Source organism: Solenopsis invicta, chromosome 9 (genome assembly GCF_016802725.1).
Source record: "Solenopsis invicta isolate M01_SB chromosome 9, UNIL_Sinv_3.0, whole genome shotgun sequence".
In the NCBI taxonomy this organism is placed as follows: domain Eukaryota; kingdom Metazoa; phylum Arthropoda; class Insecta; order Hymenoptera; family Formicidae; genus Solenopsis; species Solenopsis invicta.
In genome coordinates, this window is record NC_052672.1 from 17,145,704 (window position 1) to 17,167,896 (window position 22,193).

At 36.1% G+C, this 22,193-nt stretch overlaps 1 protein-coding gene across 1 annotated transcript in view; it reads left to right on the forward strand.

Annotated features, from left to right (window-relative positions):
• The window catches only part of LOC105201903 (nuclear hormone receptor FTZ-F1), a 33,019-nt gene that overhangs the window by 4,953 nt on the left and 5,873 nt on the right, over positions 1-22,193 (forward strand). The gene's annotated exons all lie outside the window — the stretch shown is intronic.

Genomic DNA, 22,193 nt, shown 5'->3' on the forward strand with positions numbered 1-22,193 from the left:
GAGTAAATTGTTACGATAATGGCAACATTGGTAAAGCTTTGTTACCAGAATATTTACTTTAAATACTTTGTTTCCGTCATCTCTTTCGCTTTATTAAATTATGTAATTTAGGAAAAAAAATTGCGTAAATTTTATTTTTTTATTTTAATGAATTTAAGTTTTATTAATTTATGTAAAATTTTCTTATCTTGATTTACTTTTTAACTTTTTAATATAATTTATATGAATATGCATATACGTATAATATCAAAAGCTCTGTAGCGCGTGCTTGTTTTATTTTAGTATATATAAAAAAAGTACCATAATTAATAATTATGTTACAATATGAAAAAAAGGAACAACAGAACGATGAAACTAGGAGCAATAAAACAATCATGTAAATATTTTGAAGACAAACGGAATATTTATGGCATTTAGCATTTTTAGCATTTCTATTATGCTAGTGATAAGCTTCGCTCGATGTTATCCGCGATATATAATTTGCGAAATATCTACGATAATCTTTAAGTTTATGTCAAGTATATATTCCGTATAATTAGGATCAGAGACGTAAATCAAAATTATCGCAAAAAACTGTATATAAGTTTTGTGCGTAAAAAGTGATTCCAGAGAAAAACTCAAACGCGAAAGGAAAAAAAGATGAATTTTTTTTTCAAGTTTTTTTGTGGAACAAATTCGACTTTAATCAAAAAGTTCTGAAAAGAACAAGATTAACGAAGTAACTATATATTTTGCCAAATATAAAGTAAATAGCAATCGCACATAGAAAAATATCAGTTCTACTGCTGAGAAAAATAATTACTTAATTTACTTTTTTTTTTAGTAATGATTATATGTATATATAATGACAAAGAATTTTTATTTACAATTGTCTTGAAATATACTTATTACAATATTTAAAAAAGCTTGTTATCATACATGTAAAAACAGAATTTATACTTTTTAAAGAATATTATAAAATTGTATCAAAGAAAAGTCAGAATAATAAATCAAATTTTTGTTTTATTTTAATATTCTTGATTGAAGTATTAAATTATTAGGATTTAGAAAATATTTTGAATAAATTTGATGCTTATGATAAACTTACGATAGATTTGCGGATGTATGAAATTATAAAATATCTGTATGAAATAAGTAAGATTTATTTAATTCACAGTAATTTATAGTATGTATTTTTCTGTGTATACTAAAAATTATTTTAAGTAAATATTTGTTATCTCATGTAAATGATGAGTGTATTTTAAGACTGTTATCAAGAAAATATTCTTTAAAAATAATTGTTACTTAAAAGAAGAAAATAAAAATTGTGTAATTATTTTTTTTAACATGAAAATGATATTTTTCTGCATACAGTAACTAATTATAATATTACCAATCCATATTTTGTGTAATATTTAAATAAACGTAAAGTATCTAAATAAACAAACAAAAATTTTTTAAAACTAAATCGATTTATTCAATTGCACGAAAAGTAAACATAGATTTTATAATTTGTTACGTAGATAACATCTTACGAGAAGATTTTCTCGACGGATGTCCGTGATAAAAAATAATTTGATGTTTTACGTGTATATGTGCAATTGACGAAATCTAAAATCGATATGAAAAATACGCGAAGAATATGTCAATTTTCTCATTTTTACATTTAATATAACGTATGATAAAAGCAGGCAAAAAAATACGATAGCTTTAATTTTGATCAGTAAATTGGATTCGATAACAGCGTAACATTTAATGTGTCTTACATATAACTGATAACACGCTAATAATAGGTGTAACAATACACATTGATTTAACGTTATTGGACTATAAAAAAAGTTGCTGTAAAACTAGAGGAAAGTCTCATTCTAGAGAACGTTTATTAAACGTAAATCTACGTATACTTGTATATATCAAAATTCACGCCTATTTCCGTGTGTCGAGTGTAGTTTTATACTGGACACTCAGGCACAAGTATTGTTTTTTTTCTGGTCGTTATGAAGAATCTATATATGAATATCAATTCCGCAGCGAGTATGTAATCGCGCGCAACGTATCGATCGCGCATTACGCGTCGCGTCATTTTAATAATTTCTCATTTTACTTTCACCGGGCGTGAGCCAGTCACGTTTTCCCGCCAATAGTGGTTTGGTGTCACCGGTGTTATTATCATGTTTTGTGTTATCTCTCGTCGAATATCTCCGCGTGCGCACGCGCGCGCGCTCGTACCGCTAACCGCACGTCAAAAGCCGTTTATACACGTGTCATCGTCATCGCTGTCGTTGTCGTTGTTGGTGTCGGTGTCGGTGTCGTTGTCGTTGTCGTTGTCGTTGTTGTCGTCGTCGTCGTCGTCGTCGTCGTCATCGTCGTCATCGTCGTCGTCGTCGTCGTCGTCGTCGTCGTCGTCGTCGTCGTCGTCGTCGTCGTCGTCGTCGTCGTCGGTCAAACTCGGCCCTCGTCAACGCGACGCGCTCGGGCGTTTCCGCACCACGCTCGTACGAACTTAACCTTATTACACACCGTGGAAGCGATTAACCGAGTCTCTTACACCGCGTGCTCCCTTTCGCCGTTTTAAAGCTCGGGAATGCGCGCGCGACGGCAAACGATGGCAACCTACCTCTTATAACCGCGAATCGATCGCGCGCGCGCCTCTTCCTCGCGATATTCGAGTTGGAGCGAAGAAGCGGTCGTTACTACACGCTGGACAAACGAAATTACGTCACGACACAGCACTAGTAACACAATTATGCGCCATTATCTACGCGCTTACGTTCGACCTCGTTTAAACTCCTGCGTCAACAATTTCTTTTTAATTAACAGGCTTTGTGAACTTGGGTAGTGTATAGGCAATATATGTATAAATTATGCCGTGATAATTTTACCTAGGCAAGAAACTGTTCAACGAGACTCTCTCTCTCTCTCTCTCTCTCTCTCCCCTTCTGTATAATTAAATTAATAACTAGCGGACGAACCACTCGATATCATTTCTTCGTTTCTTATTATGTCTTAATTCAAGATAAATTTATTAATACGAAATCGATCACACATACATATATATATAAGTATATGCATATAGGAAGGTGCGCACGTTGTACGACATATAATAAAATTAAATTGAATCAAGTTATAAACAGGCTAGTTGGATCGATGCTCCAATTTCGGTGCTTTCCGCCGCTCGCGATTGCGTCGCATTCGTCAATATACGCCGCCGAGGTTCAGAAATGCCGAGAAACAGAGTTTGGTCGTAGCATCTAATGCAATCCGAGTAACTGGGTCTAGGCCCTCAAGGCCCAACGATTAAGCGAATCTCGAAACAGCGTCTGTTGCAATTGCCGTCTTTACACACCGTTTCCACGCCGCGCCGCGTTCGTACGACGGCAAACGGGGGAGATTGCTTAACGCGGAAAGTTTCCAGAGTGCTTGCGAATGTTTACGAAAGGAAGGGGTTTCTTTTACTTGCGCGTTGCGCGTCTCTTACTTCAAGTTTACAAAGAAAGAGAAAAAAATTCTGCCTCAACGAAAACTGCACGGGAATGACGCCTAATATACCTACGTTCCGATAATATGCGGAAAAACTTGGTGCGGCCGCACCTATCTACGAAAAGTAATTGAGCTGAATTGTGAATGAGAGAGAGAGAGAGAAGGCCTCGATAAGATCAATTCGATAATTCGACACGAAATGGATCATTAAGTGATAATATCCATCATAATCGTGGCTAGACACTGCCATTTCGTCGCTGTAAAATATAAGGGGCACAAAGTAACACAGTCGCTCGTCTGACTTTTCCTTCTGTCCTTTCCTTCGTCGTTGTACGACGTTTTTGACGTTTCACTCTATCGCATTGTTCGCATTGGCATTAACAATTTATTTTCATACGGAATAAAATGCTTTTGCTAAAATATTGCGAAAAATTTAGCTGGATATGCATTCAACTAATTTTGAAAGATGTTCGAGCGTAATGAGCAATGCTGCAAACAAGTTTTGCTATTCTCTCTCTAGCAATCAGCTTGAGCGCTTTACATTATATTATCATCTTATCATAGTCTAACAAAATTATTTTCAAATCTGTATTCAGCTATAACTCCAGCTAACAAAATTGTTCTTTTCCTAAAAGTGCTTGTCGCATCGAAAGTGGCATTGTTCAATGCTGTTCGATTAATCATTCTTTTCATTTGCGTACGAACACACTTTCTCGAATAATTTACGACGAAATCGTAGCTCGTGGTTCGTCCGCCGCGCCGATTTATCTACCTGTCGCCTTATGCGAAAGAAAGAAACGCGATGAGGCGCGAAAAGAGCTGGCGAGTACACTTGTGGTAATCGTGCGATAACACCTGTCAAAGATTCACGGCGAGCTGGCCATTTTCAACGACGCGTGAATAAAACTCGTTTGCTATAAAACGAGCAGTTCCGCGCCTACGGTTTTGTACACAATTTTAAAAAGTATTTTGTCAGCAATACCCGTCGAACGAGATGCTTACGAAGTTTCTGGGACACGTTAAAAGAAATATTTGTATTCAGCATTTATTATTAATTATGTATTTATTAGTGTTTATAGAAATTAATTAACTCTGTATAATGGCTTATTAATTTTTTTTTTTTTTTATGTTTTGATACAAATATTACTTAATATAAGCGATAGTTGAATAAATATTTTATTAACATAAAGTTAATTTTTTTTTAAGTACAATTGATTTAAAAATGATGAAATCTTAATTGTTTTTATTCTTATTCTGCGTTTAATATTAAATAAATTAAAATTGCTCATCTCTAATTAAATTTGATAACAACTTGATGATGTTGATGATTTGATAATACAAAAACCTTAAATTTTATTACCGCGAAAAAAATTAATATGTTTTAAATAAGGAGCTTATAAAAATTTTATAAATTTATATAAAATCGATATTCTTTGATGGGCTTATTAAATCCAATTTATATAATTTAATTAAATTTTAAGTTTCTAATATAAGTTGAGAATTTAATACATAGTCGTAATACAGTAGGGCTAAACAGTTATTTTTACTATTTAGTTATAACCGTTACTGTTATTTCAAAATAACTGGTTATTTTAACAGTTATTTGGTTAAATGATTACTAGTATTTAACCACATTATAATTTACAAGAATATACCTATGTTAGAAAATCTTAACTAATTATCTGTCATATTAATTAAGCTCAATTTTATACTAAAAGAAATATTAATATAATTTAGGTAAAATATTGTTATTAAGGGGGTATCTTAATTTAGGACATTGGAAAAAGTTATTTTTATAATTTTTTTTTAAGGGAAAAATAATGTTAAATGATTTTAAACTTTTTGCACGTTGTAGTATAACTATTGTAGAATACGAAAAAAACTTTTTATTTAAAAAACCATTGTTATTTGTAAAGAAACAAATCTTGAATCGGAGACGTCGCCGATGTTTGTATACATTCCCAGATTTTTTATTCTTGTCTGAAACAAAAAAGCAACAAACATTTATAATTTTCATATAGTTTAATTTTATATGAACTAAAAAAAATTAAAAAAATATATTAAAATTTTGTGCGATTTTGAAAAAAAAATTTTGATTTTCACTAAGTAACGTTCATCATTTTATGCAAAAAAATTGTTATGGTTGATTTTTTTTTTAACGTTTTTAGTTCAAATAGAGTAGTTAACTATTAGCTAACTAATGAGCTTTGTACGAAGTTGATCGGTGAAATAGTTTTTTTTTAATCGTGTACACAAAATTGAAGAAAATGCAAAAAACTGATTTCGAGAAAAACGCGTTTAAAGTTTTCGGTGTAAAAAAAACTTGTAGTTATTGAATACTCACAATGCTTGGAGATTAATCAGCTATTCCAGGGGCATATAGTAACCCCTCAGCTTCCTCATTGAAGTCATTTTCAATGATTTGGTCTAGCCTACGAACTGTTCGGGCTTCTTGAATGGAACTCTGCTGTCGATGCTTCTGCCTTGAAAGTCGTAGCGTATTATATATATGTGCGTAATTCTTGCACTCTGGTCCAATGACGATGTCCAATGCATTCATTGTTTTTAAGACAGCAGAATAGCCTTCATTAAAAATCCCGGCGGCAAGAAAAGCGGCGATTTGAACAATTTTAACACTGGAATTGAGGTGCTTTGGAGCCCGTTTTTTCATACGGTGGAATTAAAACTCTCATTTGCGTTCTGGGTATGTCCACCCAGACATCGCGTTAAAAAATCTTCATTTGACAAGTCCGAATAAATTAAAACTAGATATTTAGATAGAATAGAAGCAAACGACCACAAACGATAAATTGTAAGAGGAGTAAGAGGCGTAAGAGGCATAGCGTGCTCCGAACCTTGCTCGCTACCTGCGCGCCGCGCTCCGGTTATAAGCGCTGCATCTACCGAAGGACTTCGAATTTCGCTTTGAAATTTTAAGAACATATTCTCGAAGAGTTGTACTATTGTTTTATGAAAAAAAAAATCGATTTTTTTGACCCTGTAAATCAGGATATCCCCTTGAAGGAAGAAACAGAAAAATATTATTTTTGAAATTTTTATTTTTTTAGTACATATTTTATTTTTAAAATATGTAAACAAAATTATGTAATTTAAACTTTTTTTTAAATATGAAAATAACATATTAATAAACAAAATAAAATTTAACATGAAATACAGAAAGAAATTGTTGAATTCTATGGCATATAATAATCATAATAAAATGTATTGGAATTTTAACTATGGCCGCCTCAATATGGATATTTACACTACACACTTATATTTGAGTGTTGATTGGCAGCAAAGTAGAAGCTTTCTAAAGACTCAAGAATTTCTTTATTCTACAATCAATCGACATGTTTAAAATATTTATTGTACGACAAATGTAATATCGATCTTATTATGCTTGTAAAATTGTAATTTGTTAAAAATAACTGTTTAGTCCAATAACCCCGTTATTTAATAACGGTTATTGAAGTTATGATTTTTTAATAACGGTTACTCAGTAACAGGTAACGAAATAACGGTCCATCACTATAATAAGGTCTCAATTAATAAGAGTTGATAACATTTTTCTTATATACGTATACAGAAAAAGAAAAGTATAATTAAGTTAACTAATATGACAAAATTATCTATTAAGTTACAGTTTCTGTGCGAAACAATACAACATTTAAAATATTGTTCAAGTAATATTTTGTTATATGATCACATTAAGATACATAAAAATCTTATTAATACAAAATATGGATAGACTTAAAAATAATTTTATATAAATACATTTAATATAGAAATCTTATATAATTTAATATGGATGTTTGATTTAGTGTATAGAAAACATTTAAAGTATTGTACTATGTACAACTTAGGGATGTTCGATTCCGATTCGATTCTTTACAAGATCGATTTTTTTGGTTTAAAAATCGATTTTTTAAATCGGATTTCTGGTATTCGATTTTTTTGCAAATCGATTATTTATCCTAAGAATCGAAAAACCGATTCTTATTTTTAAAAATTATTTTTTTTTCTTTACCTATTGCCCTTAAAGCGTCGTCTACAATAGAGACTGAAATTGAGGTTACGTATGATATTCTGGACGTGGCCATGCTGTTATTTCTGAATTCAGTGTCCATTAAAGATTAGTAATTATAAAAATATTATATAATTTTATATTACAAATAAAAGATATAAAAGTACATAAAAGGAACGTATGTAAACAAAAAATGATATGAAAGCAACCTATATTTTAACAATTTTTTTTTTTTTTTTTTTTCAAAAACTTAATGCTTAATTACATAATTACCTGTTTTATTTATTGGTTAAAGTTTTAAAAATTAAAATCTTAGAACTAATAATAGTTAATTTAAAATTGATAAAACGCGAGGGGGAATTCACAACCCAAAATTTTGTACACCAATGCCGATTTTTGGCATTGCTGTAAAACACTGCCGACATTTTTGTACACTGCCGACAATGCTTATTGTTAGTCAATGCCTACAATGCCGTCAATCCTATATTAAAATTAAGGCAATGCCATGCAATTATGAACACTACCGCGTGCCCATTATCATGCCAATGCCTGCACAAGAATTCTAAAGCTTTCCCGAAGTATTCAAAAATTTTTGTGCTCAACCCCATGATCGAAAAACCGACTCTGAAGTGAGCTCACCACTCCCCAACCACTGACGACAATGCCGTCAATATTATAGGTCACTGCTTACTTTTTTCGGCAGTCCACTGCCGAAATTTTGTACACCAATGCCGGCTGTGAATTTCCCCTCGATAAAACGTTAATAATTAATTAAATAATAATGTACGTTTTAAATATATATATAAATTTTTAGATCGATTTTTTAGATCGATTTTAGCAAGATCGATTCTTTGATTCCAATTTTTTTGCAGAATCGATTTTTATGATTCGATGCAAAATCGATTTAAGAATCGATTTTTATAAGAGAATCGAACATTCCTAGTACAACTTAATTTAGTTCTTTATGTGGTTTAAGTTAAACTTTCGTAAGGTTTTAATAAATCAGAAACCTTTATTAACATGTTATTAGTACTTTATTAAGTTTTAATAAAACACGTATTAAATTATAATATTATATTAAATCTTTATTAAATTTTTTTCACGGGTTTTATCGCTCAATGAAGATATTATATTATTTAATTGGTATTGTGATTAGGATTCATATAATTACGATTAAATTATATTTGTCACTTTATCGTACACACATGTCGAAAATTCTTAAATGCGATAAACGAGGACGAAATTCCCTGATCTTAATGTTATTCAATGTGTCGCAAAATGTAGCACGGTTTTGCGCAATTTACAAGCATGATCATATGTATGCGCAATAAAGTGTCAACGCTCAAGTTTCAGTTTCGCAGGTGCACTCTAAATCGGAATCGATGTATTATTCACTGCATAACAGTGAATAATGCTGATTTTAGTGCTATACTTACAACTGTATCAATCAGTGATATATGCACTGTTTTTCAATGATAGTACACCGATTCCGGTCAATGAGAACATTCCTCTTTTAATTGGAATCACTGAACGGTTATTGATGATAACAGGTATAAATACAAAGATTGGTAAGATTTTTCACTGATTCAGACTTAGAGAATGTGAACAACTTGCCCGACGATTAATGAGCTTATCAATGCCAATTCCGCTTTACTTTTGGAGAGATAGTTGGTATAAATTTCCATATGCAGACTCTCTAACGCGTGTCTATTATGTCATTTAAATCTTTTTCGAATTTTGGCAATGAATAGTCTTTGCCGATTACGCAAACAAAAGTCTGGAGAATACGTTCGTTACGATATGTATTTATTATGAATGCATAATGGCTCGTCTTTTAATGAAACCGGCATTAAATATGTATTTAATACCGGTATTAAATAATGGAACCGGTAGAATCTATTCCAGCACGTGTGATATACGTATAATATATACGAGTATGTATGTATGTATGCGCAACTAATATAGATATATGTGATAAGCTTAACGCGCAACAAAACAGACGTATAGGCTCTCCTTATCAAAATTACGTTCAAATAGCAACGCGACGTAAAGAAAAAAATTTTTCTTTTGACAGAGCCTTATTATTGTTTTACGTTGTTGGTATAACTTTAAAAGTGCTCATATTTTTTTACTCATATTTTTTAATACTACTTTAAATAGAAATTTTATTACACTTTTAGATTTTTTTACTCTATAGATTGCAAGGTATTAGAATAACTAAGCTAACACTATTTTTAGGATGAAAAGAATCTTATTAAATATTTTTAACTATCAAAATATTACTAACAAATTTAAATACTAAATTTGAATTAGCACCTCATTGAAAATTTACCCATAGTAGCATTTTAAGTATATTTTACGCAAAAGAGCACTAAATTCAAAGATCATTGAATTTTAGAAACATAAGATTTTGTAGATTTATCGGATGTTGCAATAGAATATTGTCTATAATGATATAAAAAAAATACAAAAGTTGATAGAATTAATATCTAGCAGGAATATAATAGCAATAAAATTACTGTAAAATCGCTTCCATTTCTTTCTTGTTAGAAACGAATAACGTTCTCTCTTTTCTTCGTCTCCCCCCCCCTCTCTCTCTCTCTCTCTCTCTCTCCTTCAGAGAGAAAAATTTACCGATCGTTTCTGCCAACGATACGTTTAGCATTACAATTTATCGTTACTAGTTTCATTATTATCGGAGTAATTTTGGTATAATGACTGATATTTAAAACGATAATAATAATTATCTTTATAAATATACGTCGATATGCCCAATGCCGGAAGAGAAGCATGCGTAGTCAAGTACGCACGTCAAGAAATTACACGTCGTTTTTATCGCGGGGAGTCTTAAAGCGGGATAGTATTTCATGACCATCGTTTCGCAGCCACGGAAACGCCTTTCCCGTACCCGTGTAGTACGACGTGTGCAACACGTTCGAGCGAGACTCGTTAATCTTTTGGTAGCGTAATAAGCGTATATATGTACATATATACGGACAGAAAATTTATCTCGGAGATCAGTATAGGAGGAAAAAAACTGTAATTTCCGTTCGCGACTCAAAAAAAAAAAGAAAAAGAATCAAGTTTTCTTCCGTCTCGAGTCCGAGTTGCCGAGTTCATCTTTCGCGACCAAGTTGTTGTTACGAAGAGTTATTACATTATTAAAACACCGCTAGAATGAGAGCCTCTCGAGAATCTAGACTCCTCTTTGTTTACGATTGGCTGTCGCGTGCAAAGGGAACCTCATCGTAGTCGGCAACTACGAGTGCACGTGCATGTCGAGGCGCAGCCGGGAACATGTCGCGATTTCGCTCAGTGGCAACAATTTTATTCCCTGGTTCATACTAACGTGTCTATATATAGAAGACGAGGAGGTCAAAACTTCCTTAGCGGCTCGGCGAGCGTCCATGAAAACTTTTCAACCTTGGTTCTCGATAAAAAAAAAACTTAAACGTAGACTTGAAAGCGACTTTGGCATAAGATTTTGATTTTGAATAGAAAGTTTTTTTTTCTTGATTTAAGAGAAAAGTGCTTCAACTGCTCCTATAATTTAACACATTCTTTATCGTAACAAGTAACATCTTTTTCACCGTTGTATCTTATACTTTGACTTTTCTTAGTTATCTAATTACGTTGCATTTATAAAAATGTATGTATACGTATGTTATGTACAAATGCATGTGTCTATGAGTTGGCAAAGTCTAACATAAATGATTGTGCGAATTAATCGCTTCTACGAACCTGAATTGAATGTGTTATGATCACAAGTAAATTTCATGCTCACAACGCATCATCTCTTAAATTTTAACACAAGTTTTTCTATGACAAACAAAAGTAATTTTTACTTGTTTACTTCTTTCCGTTGATATTTCAGTTTTGAAACATTACAAAGTTTCCTAGTTTCTATAACAGATTGAAAGTTATCAACAAAAGTTTCATAAAAGTTTTATGACTTTATGTAAACGTATAATAAAAAAACGAAGAAGCTTATAAATCATCATTTCTAGTTTTCGATACGATATTTAGTTCTTGTAAGGATGCATGTATTTTTGAATCTAAACTACGGAAACAACGAAACACAAAATTATTTTTCTCGTGTTTTACAAACCTAGCAAGTTTGTTGATTGAAAATTTTAAAATATTTCTTGTTACTTGAGATTATATTTTAAAATATTCTTTGTGAAACTCATGTGTTGCCGGAAATAGATGACAATAGGAAAAAATATGTCGATTCTTAGCATTAAGGCTCCTGACTCCTCAGCCGAGAACTCCACATTGACGGTAGCGACATTCCGTCGCGGACAAAATTAGAACTAATACACGTGAAACGTAACAGATTGACAATGAGATGTTGTCATGCATGTCATTTTATTATTATGTGTTTTATTGTGAAAATATGACTTGTCTCGTATTTATCAAATTCGTAAAAATCGCGGACCGCGAGTAAAGTTTCTTTGAATTTTATACATAAAAGTACATTTTTCATTCCTTTCAATAGCTATCCGTGTGTTTTCCTGTCTGAATAGGCGTCACTTTACGTACTTTTTTACGACTATTTACTGACTGCTAGGCGAAAAAAGGAAGTCGTGACCGATATTTAGAAGTGTATTAAAGCCATCTGCTTAGTCTGTTTTATCGAAATTGGTTTTATTTACAAATGGCATGTTTGACAAAATTATGTGTTATTTCACGCAATTTCTCGTTTCTGACGTCACGACTTCAATATGGCCGCGGTGAGTACTCAGGAGCCTTAATGTATCTTACGATACAAAAGTATTTTTTCTCAATACATTGGCTCTATCTTCCGGAAACGAACAAGACGCAACGTTCACGCTTCTACTAGGGACAGAGGAAAATTTATCTTGACAATATCCTTATTAGAATTTTGGGCTCGTAATCACTCGCTTCACGCGGTCCACATTGCGTAATTAGAGTTTAGAAATTTGAGGTAGGACGCACTTTCTTACATGTCTACGTAATGCCAACGGGTGAAAGCCTTTTAGCCGAATCTGACGGTGTTTGTTAGAGCGCCAAAATACAAATATATTTTCTCTGACAGCAATGTGCAGACAAATTAGAAATTACACGCATGCTTTCGTTTCTTTAAAGAAGATGATGCGCTCGTGAACATTTAAACGAAAAATGCTTGTTAAATAATTCTTTACAAATTCGTTATAACCGATAAATGATTTACGAAAGATAAAAGTGTCGAGGATTTGACACAATTATGAAATGTAGTAGACTTTTCTTAAATTCTCTATATAAATTCTGGCTATCCATTATTCGAATGCTTTACTAGCGTAACATCGCGTTATGCGAACAAGGACATCTTTTATTAGGATATTCTTTGTTCTGTTCGTGGTTCGTAAAAGGGAAAAAATTTATTTTTACTTTGACGCACCGGTAACATTGAGCACTTTGAAACGTCTTGGGTGGTTACTGGTTTAAAAGCATTATTATTTTTTAACGGAAACTCTGAAATGCAATAATTTATCCTCCCCTTATCTCCGTGAGAAGAAAAATTTTTGTTAAAATTGAACTTGTTTATAGAACTTTTCGTTTAGCAACAACATTGGGAATCTAAAGCGCCTGGACGAAATTACGCACGATCTGTGTTAATCCTTTTTGATGCGGAGGTTTCGTGTCCCACGAGCACAAGGCTTTTTAAAAGAGCAGCGTGGTGGGTCTTAATGAATGTTAATAAGTACGGAGGGTTGAAGGAACGAGCTCGCGCCTCGCCTCGTCATTTCGTGCGCGCGAGTGGCGAGCGCGTGAAAAAACGTCATCGTCGTCGTCGTCGTCGCCGCCGCTAATTTCGCATATCAGATGGAATCTGCACATAGGTGCACCGGCCTTTTATTTATAACCGCACGGATCTCGCACCTCGCAATGGAACGATCGGTCGGTTGCTCGCGGCGCGGCGCATCGAAACCAGTTTGGTGAATACAAAAACGGTTCTTTTTCATCACCGAACTGCGAGTATCTTCTACATTTCTGTGTTCAAGGCCGTGCAACCATTCACGTTCAAGGTCGCCTCAAACAACGACGCGGTTGTACGCAAGTTATTTCACGATCGGTTACTTTTTCAATTTGTCACACCTGAACTTCTGGCGCGAGGTCGAACGATTTTCTTCCGGAAATTATGGCCGCTTTTGTGCTTTTTAACCGGATGATCATTGAGCATCATCGATCCTCGGATAACGTGCGGCGATACTTATTGCTCCCATTTTACTCTCATCAACGCTCAAATTGTATACGAGTCCGAAAATCTAAATTGTGCGAGGAGAAAGTTTCCTCTACAATTCCTGTTGTGGAACGTTTAAAAATACTCCACGTTGATATTAATGTTTTTGGGAAGAATTAAATTATTTTTCTCTTTTATCTTTATTTTATATCTCTATAAGTCTTTCATTTTTCAATAGAATTAGAAAAAAATGTTACAAATTTGATATCGCTGCTGCACGTTTTTTGTCTTTACAGGCATAATTATCAGTTTGTCCTTTGAATGTCACATATTGCATCAAAATTTTTTATCCCTTCCCTTTTGACGTTTTTCGTCTTTTTTCATTGTGTATAGTTACTATTGTATAATAGTTAAAAAAAACAACAAAGAAAAATTAGGACTGTTGTTTATTCGTTTATTCGTTTCGTACTGTCCTATGTACGCTTGTTAGCCGCGTGGGCGAAACGGCGTTCATTAAACGCGTGAAAATAGATTTCGGCAATTTAATTAGTGGGGGGGGGAGAGAGAGAGAGAGAGAGGAGAATCGTATTGTTGGCCGTAAAATAGACGTAAGAACGCAACTCGATTTGGCGATTCGGGTCGGAGTTGAGCAGCAGCGACATCGATCACAGCTCTCCGCGAGAGAGTCATAGAGTAATGAAGGTGGCGCAATCCTTTCGCGTGTGACTAGGACAGTAGGGAAAAAACTAGGACGACGAAGCGCGCGTGGAACGCGTCCATCTCTTTAATCGTGTATCATAAATATCAGATTGTCGTAAAAAGTGGGACGGATTTCGTAAAGCCGGACGATGGGCGTCCGAGAGGAAACTTGCTCGAGAAAAGAGGACACGTGGTCCACAACAAGTTGTGAAGAAACGAATCGTTCCTGGTCATTCCTGGGAAATCGGCTGTCGATGGCGTCGGCGGCGGCGGCGGCGGCGGCGGCAGCGGCAGCGCGGCGGTGGGACGAGACAACGGAAACCGTACGCAGTATGCGCGCCTTCGTTTAGAAACTCACGAATTTCATAATTATTGTATTATGTTGTAAGACGATGCCTGTGTACCCGTTCGTTCGTTCGTCCGTCCGTTCGTCTGTTCGTCCATTCGTCCGTCCGTTCGACTCCTACCTCCGCGGCTACGGGCACGACGTGCCGCGCCGCGCCGCGCTACGCTGGTGGGAGAGAAAGGTTAGGTTGAGGCGGGGAATTGTGTAATCCCCTCGTTGAGCGAAGTCTCATCTTTTCTCCGAAGCTTTTACTTCTTTCTTGGCTCGCGCGGCCGCTCACGAATACGCGCAAACGCACGTCGCGAATTCGCATAAAACGGCGCGGCTCGGCGGAGGGCTCGGAGGACCCGGTGGTGCGTCTCTGCTCGCGGTCGCGCGTATTACGCAAGTATTATTTCGTCGCGATAACAGCCGGTCACGCGTATTAGCGTGTCATTAATTGAAATGCCCAATGTCCGGGGAGCGGGCAGGTGCGCGCATGCGTTATCGCCTTCGCTTTGCTGCGCGCGGTCGCGTTTCGAATTTCTGTTCAGCTGCGCCGCGCCATTCGATTTCACGCCTTCGCATCGCACTCTGAACTTTACAATACGTCTCTTTTAGGGTAAACGTGCAGGCATGAATACACAAGCTGGCTTCTGTTTAATAATCTTATTCAATCTTTCAACACTTTGATCTGAATTTGATTAACACAGCAAGGACACACTTGGGATTATCTCAATTGTTACATATCGTTACGCTTTCAAATCGAATATCTTTGGGCTTTTCGTGATTTTCAATCTTAATATATAAGGTTTCAATCTTCTCTGACTTTTGGTTATTGCTATTTAATTTACTCTCGATAACGATGTAGCACGTTGAAGCGGATTTTTAAGATCCTAAAATATCGGTGAGCGTATTTATTCGTTGGCTCAGTGCGAGCGGTTGCCCTCTTTGTCTCCTACCAAGTATTTCCGACGAATCTTTTCCTGAGCATGGTTCCTTTTTTTCGCGCTCTTTTGCAACACGCGCGCGCGCGCGACGACTTCGCTAATGTCGCGTCGCGGCCGAGTATGTCGCCGTGTCACTCGGAGGGATCCCGAGCTCGGCGATTGGCCCGACCGTGGGCGAACGCGGTCACGTGGTCGCTCGTTAATTTTTATGGGGAGAATCTGACGTCACGCCGGACCCGTGGACCAGATTCGCCGAGTGGGTTTCCCTTTCTTTTCTAATGTGCACGCGCGCGCACGCGTCCGAGCGTTGTACCCTCTCATCCTGGGTTCGGCGCACCAAGACTAGACTATTTATCAATGCGAACCTAGTAGGCACCTAGGCACGAACCTAGACGCAAACCGGATATAGATCGCATTCTCCGGGAGGCTCGCGCCGCCGCGCACCAGCCACACGCTCGAATCGACTCGTTTGACGCAAACGACCTACGAATACTTGAATGGACGACGTAAATAGGTCCGCGATACTCTGTCACCGATGTTATCTGTTATGTGTATGTACGTAAATAGAGCGAGAGATGAAACCAATAGACCATATGGTTATACCCGCAAGATATTGTTTTACTGTACATTATTGCGCTCCAGTTTAAAAATCTAGCCTACGTGTGTTCGATTATCCCGCCATCCTTAAGAAAATTAAGATGCACAGCGCAGAAGAGGAATTACTATTTTTAAATAATTCATTGTCTAAATCTTGCTTTTCAAAAAATATAATTTGTTCGCTATTCAATATTTTTTTGCGTTTAGTTGTTTTACGTCAGTAAAGTGATTTCCACTTACTGCTCTTTGTCTCTCGTTGTAGCCTATGGTCAAACCATTTTTTTGCGTACATATATACATTGTAATATATCGTATATAATTTTCTTTTTCCTTGAATAAAATTAAATCGCCATTTCTTTAAGTACGCAAAAATAGGTATACTCAAGTATCTAAAAATAAGTTGAATCTGAAAATAATTTTGTTAGACGATCAAAATAATTATGCAGGACGCTCGAGCTGGTTGCTAGAATGTTAAAGCATTGTTCATCGTGCTTGAACAGTCTTTACAATTATTTTAATGGTTTAACAGAATTATTTTCAGATCTGTATCCAGCTGTTTAGATATAATACTTAAACAAAATCGTTCTTTCCGTGTAGACATAATCAGTAAATCATTTAGATTTTTTTACAAATTTTATGTATATTTGTATTATATCTAAATTCGTGAATATTTTATCGCAAACGAGAGAGGAGATTCAACTAGCCGGTCAGTAATGCTGCGAAAATGGAACTTTTCCGGTAGGTGTGCGTTGTAAAGTTGCGTAATAAACGGGATGCGAAAATCGCGTGCCCCGTTTCTCTAATGATCGAATCGATAGAAATGCGTCTTTGAATCGTATATTTATTAACTTGGCATGACTGATTATTTAAACCTTTCTTTTGCCGTATTTGTTGTATCACGTTAATTTTAAATGAAATGCAGACTGTTTGCATTGTCCACTTTATAGATTCCTCGTTAAAAAGAAGCAATATAAACTATAATGCGTTCATACTTTTCACATAATCACATAAAGAATACATATAGTCGTATCATCACATACGAGTAGTTGTTCATAGTTGGCTTTGCGCCTAAGGAATGTTAAGCATTCGTAATTAATTACAATAAATGCCTGTTGTATTTAATTAGTCTTAGACCTAAGCTAACGTACGTGTAAAACTTTGATAACTGTATAAACGTGTTTATGGTAATAAGCACAGACAGTCACAAATAAATATAAAATCTTTGCCTTGACGGATTTAAATTTAATTTGAAAATTTAATGAATATGATTTTATATATATATATATATATATATATATATATATATATATATATATATATAACCATTCAAATTAAATGTATTTACGCGACAAAATAAAATTTATCCAGAGAAAAATTATATAAAATGTGTAGAAAAAAAAAACAGATGTAGCTCGTCGTACATTGAGATGCAAGTCCATAAATTTCTTGGTCATTGATTTGATTGAAGATAATGATGCGTTATTGATTCTATAATTTAGATAGATAAATTTAGAAAAAGTTCTATAATTTCGAGAAGAGTATATGCGAATTTTAGAATCTTGATGTAGATCGAGGTACAAATTGATGTAGATCGAGGTACAAATTTGGAGCAAGAGTCGTTTTCTCTTCGCTTCGCAGCTGTTGCGGAAATTTATCAGCCACGATAAATTTGGCGTGTAAAAAGAAGAGGGGAGACAAGCCAAGCACAATCGCGCGAAACTTCCGGATTCGCGATATCCGGACGCAGAGCGAAGAAACGCGGTATTGGTCGCGATAGCGATTCTCGTTTGCCTTCCCATGATCAGCAATTGGAACGTAAATTCCATCAGTGTCACAGTTCGGCCATGCATATTAGCCGATCGAATCGCCCCGAACATCTATACGTTAGGATCCATAGTCGCCCACGCGTTACTATCCACTTGGTGGCCACCGAGAACCGCTGCGCCGCGCCGTTGAATCGCGCTTTTTAACCCTTTGAGCAATGGCGTAATCCGGAGCACTCTCTCTCTCTTTCTCTACCTCTGTAGAAATCAAAACTGTAAGATGTACAAAAAAAAAAGACCAAGAAGAAAACGCAAATTAGAATAATTAATATTTTACTTGTATTTATACGAGGACAACTTTCTGAAATGTATCCATTAAAGAAGAGAATTTAAAAATGCACATTTGTCTGGCCCGTCCAAGTTTATCTCTTTTCTCCATTTTGCACCCGCATAATACATACTCGTTTGCATATCTCTGTTGCAACGAATTGCACTTATTCAATTGATGCAATGTATTTTTTTAATACTTTCTATGGTGATTTATTTCGTAACCGATCGCGTGTGTGTGCGCGCGCGCGCGCACACAATTCTTATGTAAAAATCGTCCAAATTTCCTTAAAAACTCAAATTCTCTTTTTATCAATAAGTTGTAAGTTGAATTTTCCAAAATAATAGAAATGCAAGAATTTTTCAGTAAAATTTTTAAGCTTACGAGTTTCGAACAACGATTTATAGTTGTTTTTTGAGATTTGAGATTTGAGATTTGAGACCATTGTGTGATTTGTAACGCTTTATTTTTGATCCAAGATGAGGCAAGGAAAAATGCGACGTATTATCGGGACGATGGTCGTCCTATTTGAAAGCGAGAACGATTCAGAAGGTTGAAAGGGAAACAAGAACATTGCACGCACGTGCAACAGCGTGATCCGCGTGCTAAGCTACGCGTGCGAGGCACGTTGCTTTGCCAATGCGTGATCCTCGAATTGGGTTATTTCGAAAGTGTGTAAACATTCCAACATAAACAGCGTGAAGAATCATTGCGATACCAATAAGAATAAAACAATCGCCGATGCTAAAACTCCGGCACTCGCGAATGAAATTTCGCTGATTTCGTTTCGTTGTTGTAATTCGTTAACAATATGCAGGACGGTTTGTTGTATTAACGCGCGCAGCAAATTGCTTAATTTTGAACAAGAGTTATTTAATCTCACGTGTGTCGTACAATCGTAATCTTGCGAAATTAACGATGGAGCAAGGACAATGTGCCAATACGAAGAAATGTATGTCAGTAATCTTCTTTTAAATGAGTTTAGATAAAACGATGTAATATCTGGCGTCCAATGTTTACAAGTGTAATATAGATTTGCAATTTTGAGATTTGTGTTGCTAAAATTATGACTCTTATTTGAAATAAGCTTGTCTATAATTTCAATTTATATTATAGCTATACGTGTGTAGTTCCGTGTGTGACAACGATGATTATAAGTAATGCACTTATATACAAGTTAGTTGTATCGTAAGCTGACATTTACTGCACTTGGAGTAAACATTTTTTTCGATGCAAACACCGATCGAAAACATTAAATTATTTATAGAAAACAAGCAGTTTAGAAATCTATAAGAAAATATTAGTGCCAGCTGGATCTCAAGGGTCAAAAGCGTAAATCAGATCCGTGTCGCGCAGGGTCTACCGTCGGTCGTCGTCGTCGTCGTCGTCGTCGTCGTCGTCGTCGTCGCTGCAGCCGCGTCACGAAGGTCCGTGTCACAAAACGGAATAAGAGAGAGAGAGAGAGAGAGAGAGCAGGAGAGCCGCAAAAATAAATACATACATAGATGTATGTACGCTGAGGGAAGAAAGGTGCGAGTGGCGCGCCTTCGGCCGTCCGAAAGAAAATCGCGGGACCGCAGGATGATGGTATGGCTGCGTTGTGCGCTTGACTCCACGCGCGTATATCGATAGTATCGTGGAGTCGACCTGGAACGCGCGGCGGGACGCGGGAGCGCGAGAGAGTCGTGAGAGCGAGAGAGGGTACACAGGGTGGCGGAGGCGGTAATGTGGAGCGAGTGAAGGAGCGACAGAGGGGTTACGCGCGGCAGTAGTGTACCGTGTGCTCGGGAGGGACAGGAAGAAGGGGGTAGGAGACGGGAGGGCTATACGCCATCAGCGTGTAGGGCGGCACAGGCAGAAGTGGACGGGCAAGAGCGATTCAACCTCCTTTCACTTTCAACGAGCGCATTCGCTCGCTCGCTCGCTCGCTCGCTGCTTCGTTTCGTTCGCTCACGCTCTTTCGTCGTTTCATGCGGCCGGCGGCAGCGACATCGAGCACTCCGCGCTCCGCGTACGAAAATAGGCAACGCCGCTGTTTTCGCCAACGAGCGACGACCGACGATCGACCTAGGGCCCTCTCGGTGCCCCGCGAAAGAGTTCAGAGGCAACGAGCACGGCCGCGACCCCCGAATCCCCCTACCCCGTATTCCCTGCTCCTGCCCCTGCCCCATCATTCGCGAGGGGGTGGTGTCGCGTCGTGACGCTGTCTCGTGGCGCTTCGTTTTACGCTACAGGAGGAATAGAGAGAGAGAGAAAGAGACAAAGAAAAATATAAATAAGAAGATGAGTGAACCTAACTCGTGAGGAAGCTCCTTAGATAACGAGATGGCTTCGGTAGCTTCGTTAGATTTGAAATGTCGTCGGAAGCGACGAGGGGGAGGGTCGACCTGGCAAAAGGGGGCTTTTTAATATCGAGATCGCACGCGCACGCGGCATATTAAGATTCGTCTCTGTTCTGTATTTCTCGTTTCTCGATATCGATTTTTAGTTACGAAAGGGTAATGATAATTAGATGTAGCTTCAAAAATAAGAAACACCTACATGATTCGGGGCTGTTTGCTTTAATGTACGAATAATTCCAAAGAAATTAGAAAGGTTGCGCGATATATACTTCAGGGTTTACACTATTGCACGCAGAGGCGTATTAATACCCCTGTAAAATAGGTGTGGGATATTTCTGTAACCATAAAAATTGTGACATTTAGCACATTTCTTCTGAAATAAGTAATTTTTCTCGTGACGCGCGTTTTCGCGATGTGAACTTTCTAAAAGTTTTCCAACAATGTTTTCCAATAATTGTTTTTAAACAATTTCGAACGCGTTTGAAAATTCAATTTTCAGGAGCACGCGGTAAACCATAGCTAGAAGCGAGCGCGAAAGGATATAATATTTGTTTTCAAATACAAGACATTTATTTCAAAATTTCATTTACCAACTGTAATTATTCAGTTAATAATCAGAGTTAATATTTATGATTGTGAAATTTTACGATAAAAGGCTCATATAATTTCATATGTGATATTATGTACTTTTTAAAATAATTCTAGCGTTAAGATTAATAATAACAAGCGTTATTTATCAAAATATTATAAAATTATAACATAACGCATATACATACAAGATTATAATTTCAATTAAATTTAAAGAAATATTACGAGTTAATGAAAATTCTGCAAGGTGTTGAAAAAGGGTCCTTCAAAAAATAATGATTTGCTCTCATGGCACAATTTTAACGTCCAGTGTGAATGTAATGTAATTACAATTGGGTAGAAACATAAATACAAATCTTAATTTGTGCAGCATACATCAATTATCATTGTGATATCATTGTGTTTAGAAAATTAAAATAATTTTTTAGTATATTTATCTGTCGCTATAATTAATATTAATAATTTCAATTAAAAAATAAAAGAAATTATTGCTTAGAAAAATTTAGAAAAGAATAGAAGTTTTTTTTTTTCGTGAATTTGTATTTTTAAATATTTAGTACGTACGAAAGAGGAGATACTATCGCGTTTCTTGACTGCGATTTGCAAATACAAATCCGTGCGAAAATCTCTTTGAAAACTAATCGCTTCGCAGTTGTGTCAATGCTTCCCGGGTCATGTTTCTTTACAGGAAGTACCGATTGCGCGGCGGATCGTTCGACGTGAGTAAAAAGCGTAAAAAAATGTGCTCACGGGAGAGCTCCCTGCACTCTAATCGACAATTACGGATTACGCGAGCGACCATTACGACGCCTATTTTCTTCGCGCCGTTGACGATTATAGAAGACTAGGTGTATGCTGTTTAAGTTGTATGTACATGCGTCGCTTCAGTTCTGACCAGCTGTTCTTCGTCAAACGTTTGCGGTTCAAACCA